Source organism: Ictalurus punctatus, chromosome 15 (assembly GCF_001660625.3).
Source record: "Ictalurus punctatus breed USDA103 chromosome 15, Coco_2.0, whole genome shotgun sequence".
NCBI lineage: Eukaryota > Metazoa > Chordata > Actinopteri > Siluriformes > Ictaluridae > Ictalurus > Ictalurus punctatus.
Genome location: NC_030430.2, coordinates 15,549,556 through 15,556,162, shown reverse-complemented (window position 1 = coordinate 15,556,162; position 6,607 = coordinate 15,549,556). Strand labels below are relative to the sequence as shown.

The window sequence follows — 6,607 nt, the reverse complement described above, 5'->3', positions numbered from 1 at the left end:
TATGTATGTATGTATATATATATATGTGTGTGTATATATATATATATATGTGTGTGTATATATATATATATATATATATATATATATATATATATATATATATATATATATATATATATAATCCAACGCACCCATCCTGTCCACCCCCATCTGCCAGACCTGCTTGGAAGCTGGAGCAGTTTGCTCTTTCTTACTGTATGCTTAAGAACCATATATTTTTTCAGTTTCATGTCCAATGAAAATAAGAAGGCAACAATCCATAGAAATAGACTTTTCCCCCAGAGGAAAAACAATTACTTGAGGTCAATGTTTCTTGTAGTTTATTCCTGTTGTCAAAAATGCGACATTTATCCACCTGCAGTAAAAAGAGAACACACACACACACACACTGAAGACTTCTTTATCACTGGAGCTAAATAATCCTCTGCCTACACACCAACATTAACTCTAAGAGAAACCTTACACCAAAAAATTTATTCAGAAAAAGCACGATGCCTTATGGGGACCAGAATACCTCCATTGGGTCAATATTCCCATGTATTATCATTCTGGGGACATTTCGTCATCACAGAGTCGAGAACCTGTGCGTGCTGAAATACAGACACACAAGTTTGTCTTAACATGCTTGTGAGGACCTTTCACTGAAATTATTATTAATGCAACTAATTAACGCTATGCTACACCTAAATCTAACCCAAACCTTAACCTTGGTAACAAAAATGAAACATTTGGGCTCTTTTATTTATTTCGTTAGTTAAATAAAGGTTTATGTAAAACAAACAGACAAACAAAACTCATGGGGACCAGCCAAATGTCCCTACAATGCCAAAACTGTCCGATATTTCTATCCATGTAGGGACACGTGGGCATAATTCTAAATAACACACACACACACACACACATAGAGAGAGAGTGTGTGAGAGATAAAAGCAGAGATTATTTATTTCTCAGGGCGGGCGGGGTTCTCAGAGTCGTCGCGCGCTCATAGGCGTGTCAAATCGCGAGCATCTTCACGCATTAGCTTCAGCGTTTCACCTCTCGGTAGGCTGTAAAAACTACGGGGAAACAATAAGGGATTCTAGGACTGTCGTCAAAGTTTGCTTTGGCTCTTCAAACCCGTGAACGGACCTCTGTGTTCAGCCAGTGTCAGCGAGCGGAGCAGGTAAATCAAGTTTCCGGTATTGAGTGGAGCGCGTGCTGGAATCCGTCACCAGGTGATATTGTTTGTCCGTTATAACGGCGTTTGCCTGTAAACAGCGAGACTACAAGCAAACCAAAGCAAACAGTTCGTCCCTGAAAACACGCAGCTTTTCAATTAGGGAATTATGATGTTCAGGATGTTCATTATACTCGACTTAATCGCTGCTGTGACAGCACTTTCAAGTCAACCTTGTCCATCATCATCATCATCATCATTATTATTATTATTATTATTATTATTATTTAAAAACGAGCAGGCATTAAAAATCCACACACTTTTAAAAAGCCATAGTTTTCAATGCGTCCTCAGACTGTAGGAAATTAGTCATTAGCAGTACTGTATTTGTGTTGCTCACTTGTCCTCATGAATGATGATTTTGATGGATAGTTATTTGGTTATTTTGAGATTTTGCTCTGTACATGGAGGCAGGGTGGTACAGCGGATAATGTTGCTGGTTCGATCCTCTAGCTCGGGTGACTGTCTGCGCGGAGTTTCACATGGCCTCATCATGTGAGTTTTCTCTCCAGATTCTGAGTCCCACCTAAAAACATGCCTAGGTGTAAATGTGTGTGTGTGTGTGTGTGTGTGTGTGCGCGCGCTTGGTGTCCTGTGGTGTCCAGTGGTGTCCAATCCAGGATGCGTACTCCTGTCACTCCCTGTGTTCCCAGGGTTGGGCTCTGTATCCGCCGTGACCCTGACCTTGTAGAACATACACAAGAATGCTCTTTTTTTATTTATTATTTTTTCTTTTATCATGATTTATTTTTTCAACGAGCGCCACTCCTAATGCTGTACCATAATGCACCATCTGTGCCTAAACAGTTAGTGATGACATTACATTTCCAATTTTCCATGTTTACAACTTAAAGCATTACATTTGCATGTCCTTGTCAGTTTCTTTCCTTAAGCACGGATTTATGGGAGTATGTTTTTTTTAAATAAGAGTACTCACAATCCATCTATGTTGTACTTACAGTGCAATGCCACGCTCAATGCTACATTAACTGCATGTAAATACTTTGTCTAATGAGGAACATTGTGTTTGGTGTCATCCATATGATCTTAACAAACAAAATGACATAAATCTGGCATTAATTAATTGTCTGGATTAAACATTGCTTTAAATAGATGATCATGCATCTTTAAATGATCTGGAGACATAATAGGGGTCTACTATATATATATGTGTGTGTGTGTGTGTGTGTGTGTGTGTATATATATATATATATATATATATATATATATATATATATATATATATATATATATATATTAGCAAAAAACATATATATATCTTTATTAATATTATTGCTAACCTACACATTCCACACTGAACCACAGGGTTCTGCGGCTTTGCTGAGCCCAGAACAGCACACGAATCCCTAATCCAAAAACCGGAACTTGTGTTTCATAACCTGAAAATAATGCTTAGGGTTGCAATGATGCAATACAGGAGCAGCGATGTTACAACTTGCAGTCTTTTTTGATTAAACATGAACCTGCGACATTGTGTTTGGAAATAAACCAGTGACCTAGTAAAATAGCACAGTGTCTATGCTGAGAAGGTGTGATCGTTTTCGTAACCTTCTGCATTTATGGGAATCTTCTAGACGTGCTATCCACGGGGCATAGCTGCATAACACATGCTACCGAATGCGTCCATGCACCTTGATAAGAAAATACTGCTCTTCACACTCCTGACAGTTTGAGAAGTGTTTCTGAGAGTGCGAGATGCACCAACAGGTGAGCTGTGATCTCGACTCTCACGCTTCCCCTCAACACATCTAAGTATGATGCAGGATTTCCCAGCACTCTTTCATTTAGACGTGCCGCATCTACAAATCAAGATGCACTGTGAGAGGTTAACAGCTGTGATTGGTGTCGTTGCTGAAATGTGCCAAAGCCAGTACAGCATGTAAGGCACCACATGTGACGCAGCAGATTTGCAGAAATATAAAAACAAACAAATGAAAAGTGAGATGACGGGTTTGCACAGTCGCAACATTGCAACATTTCGATTTATTTGTCTATTTATCTGGCAGGCGCTTTTATCCAAAGTGAGGAGGAATATGTTCCAAGCTTCAGGCTGTTAAAGGAGATGATACAAAGTGCTGTAGAACTCCATTTCCAACTTTTTTTTTTTTCAGAAACATGTGCAAGATGTTTATAGAAGGAGAAAAGCGATATAAATAAGCACAAGGGTTGGCGTAAGAGCTGATACTGTACAAACACTCACACCGCAGTCAGACTACAAACAATACAGATCACATATCTCAAAACATAAAATAATAAACACCTACAGTAAATATACACTTATAGGAAAAAAAGCTGTAATTCTTTTTTTCCCCTTCGATTTAACTTGCTATGGAAGGCTGAAGCTGCTCCTATGTACTGTAGAACCCTACAGACTGGTTTCTTTTTTAGAAGAGCTTCCAAGTAGATCCTCTTTACAAAGCTACAAACAGTTGTTCTTAGTTCTGCTCTCAGTGCTTCTATGCCTGGTTCTAGATATCAGATAAACCAAGGGTTTATTCAGCTTATTCCTCTGGAGGAACACTTAAAGATTCAATATAGAACCCTATATCAGGAAGCAAAGAGGCCTTAACTATTCATGGAACCTTGTTTTCTAAGATATATAGTACAGTATATATCGAATAGTAGCTGTCTTATAAACAGCATTAAAAAAAACAAATTATTCTAGAACCAAGGGTTGCTTGACTTGTCTCCCTCAAGGATTCTACGTAGAACCCTACAGTAGAGTTTTTCTCCATCACAGGGTTCAAAGTATAACCCATATGAGAAGCTATATAGCCAAAGAACCCTTGCAGTATCCTTTTCAAAAGTGTGTATATACATGCACAGGCATCTTTGATTAACTTTGTAATATCGCATTTGCAATTGTGCGGTTATACTATCTCGCTCACTAGCTAGCTCACATTGATGTGTACGTTCCCGTTAAAAGTGCTTCTGGTAAAATTCTTCCTTTTCATCTTCGTCTGACGAGCTTTCACATTTTAATTCAAAAGTTATATTTCCAAAGAGTATCATTTGCCCTGCCTGCTGATGATGTCGCCAACACTACTGTAGTAACCGTTTTGAACTAGGAAGTGTAATTTTACATGGCGAACGCTGACAAGCGGAGTGATGTCCCAGTGCGGTTACAGGAAATATAGGCATTCTTGGAACGGCACTCGACCCATCAAATTAGTGGACTAGAACTAACTTGTATAAGTTACTTTGTTGCATCAATAAGGTCCTAAGTGCAACATTTTCCAAAGGGGTTCTATGTGTTATTCTATTATAGTATTCTAGAGAGGATTCTGCCTTGGTTCTGCCAGAGGCACAAACCAAAGAGTGCTAAATGTAAGCCTTTGTTTTTTTTTAACTTTAAAGAATTTAATTATCAGATTGAAATATGAGCGAATACATACAGTGAGGGAAAAAAGTATTTGATCCCCTGCTGATTTTGTACGTTTGCCCACTGACAAAGAAATGATCAGTCTATAATTTTAATGGTAGTTGTATTTGAACAGTGAGAGACAGAATAACAACAAAAAAATCCAGAAAAACGCATGTCAAAAATTTTATAAATTAATTTGCATTTTAATGAGGGAAAAAAGTATTTGACCCCCTCTCAATCAGAAAGATTTCTGGCTCCCAGGTGTCTTTTATACAGGTACGAGCTGAGATTAGGAGCACACTCTTAAAGGGAGTGCTCCTAATATCAGTTCGTTACCTGTATAAAAGACACCTGTCCACAGAAGCAATCAATCAATCAGATTCCAAACTCTCCACCATGGCCAAGACCAAAGAGCTCTCCAAGGATGTCAGGGACAAGATTGTAGACCTAACCAAGTCTGGAATGGGCTACAAGACCATTGCCTAGCAGCTTGGTGAGAAGGGGACAACAGTTGGTGCGATTATTCGCAAATGGAAGAAGCACAAAAGAACTGTCAGTCTCCCTCGGCCTGGGGCTCCATGCAAGATCTCACCTCGTGGAGTTGCATTGATCATGAGAACAGTGAGGAATCAGCCCAGAACTACACGGGAGGATCTTGTCAATGATCTCAAGGCAGCTGGGACCATAGTCACCAAGAAAACAATTGGTAACACACTACGCCGTGAAGGACTGAAATCCTGCAGCGTGCGCAAGGTCCGCTGCTCAAGAAAGCACATATACATGCCCGTCTGAAGTTTGCCAATGAACATCTGAATGATTCAGAGGACAACTGGGTGAAAGTGTTGCGGTCAGATGAGACCAAAATGGAGCTCTTTGGCATCAACTCAACTCGCCGTGTTTGGAGGAGGAGGAATGCTGCCTATGACCCCTGGAACACCATCCTCACCGTCAAACATGGAGGTGGAAACATTATGCTTTGGGGGTGTTTTTCTGCTAAGGGGACAGGACAACTTCACCGCATCAAAGGGACGATGGACGGGGCCATGTACCGTCAAATCTTGGGTGAAAACCTCCTTCCCTCAGCCAGGGCATTGAAAATGGGTCGTGGATGGGTATTCCAGCATGACAATAACCCAAAACACACGGCCAAGGCAACAAAGGAGTGGCTCAAGAAGAAGCACATTAAGGTCCTGGAGTGGCCTAGCCAGTCTCCAGACCTTAATCCCATAGAAAATCTGTGGAGGGAGCTGAAGGTTCAAGTTGCCAAACGTCAGCCTCGAAACCTTAATGACTTGGAGAAGATCTGCAAAGAGGAGTGGGACAAAATCCCTCCTGAGATGTGTGCAAACCTGGTGGCCAACTACAAGAAACGTCTGACCTCTGTGATTGCCAACAAGGGTTTTTAAACCAAGTACTAAGTCATGTTTTGCAGAGGGGGTCAAATACTTATTTCCCTCATTAAAATGCAAATCAATTTATAACATTTTTGACATGCGTTTTTCTGGATTTTTTTGTTGTTATTCTGTCTCTCACTGTTCAAATACAACTACCATTAAAATTATAGACTGATCATTTCTTTGTCAGTGGGCAAACGTACAAAATCAGCAGGGGATCAAATACTTTTTTCCCTCACTGTAGTTACCACAAAGGTGACTGCAAGGTTATAGAGAACACATTATGACTTATGCAGTCCTAAGCCTTGAGGTGTTTCCACATCAATTTTCGAGTGTGCTCTAAAGGGAGTCAGTGGGGTGAGATGAAGAAGGACATCATATGTGCGTTTTGGATGATTGAAGACCTGACATGTTGCCTAATGTGCCATCTTTGTTATTAGGGCAAGATAAATAGGTGAAGGAATTGCATGGGCTTAAATGTTGTCATTGGTGTTGTGTTGCTGGGAATATGAATGGTAGGAAAAAATGAAAAAGCAAAGTGAAAAGGAACTATGACTTCATCCTTCCTAGAGAAACCACTGTTTCAGTAAATACTGTGTTTGAATATATGGT

At 39.9% G+C, this 6,607-nt stretch overlaps 1 protein-coding gene across 1 annotated transcript in view; it reads left to right on the top strand.

Moving 5' to 3' along the window:
* The first annotated feature begins 963 nt into the window (after positions 1–963).
* Positions 964–6,607, top strand: part of camkvl (CaM kinase-like vesicle-associated, like) — a 38,762-nt gene continuing 33,118 nt past the window's right edge. Inside the window, exon 1 of the mRNA XM_017486379.3 lies at positions 964–1,162. The gene's annotated coding sequence lies outside the window, so the exon portion shown is untranslated. The remainder of the gene's footprint in view (positions 1,163–6,607) is intronic.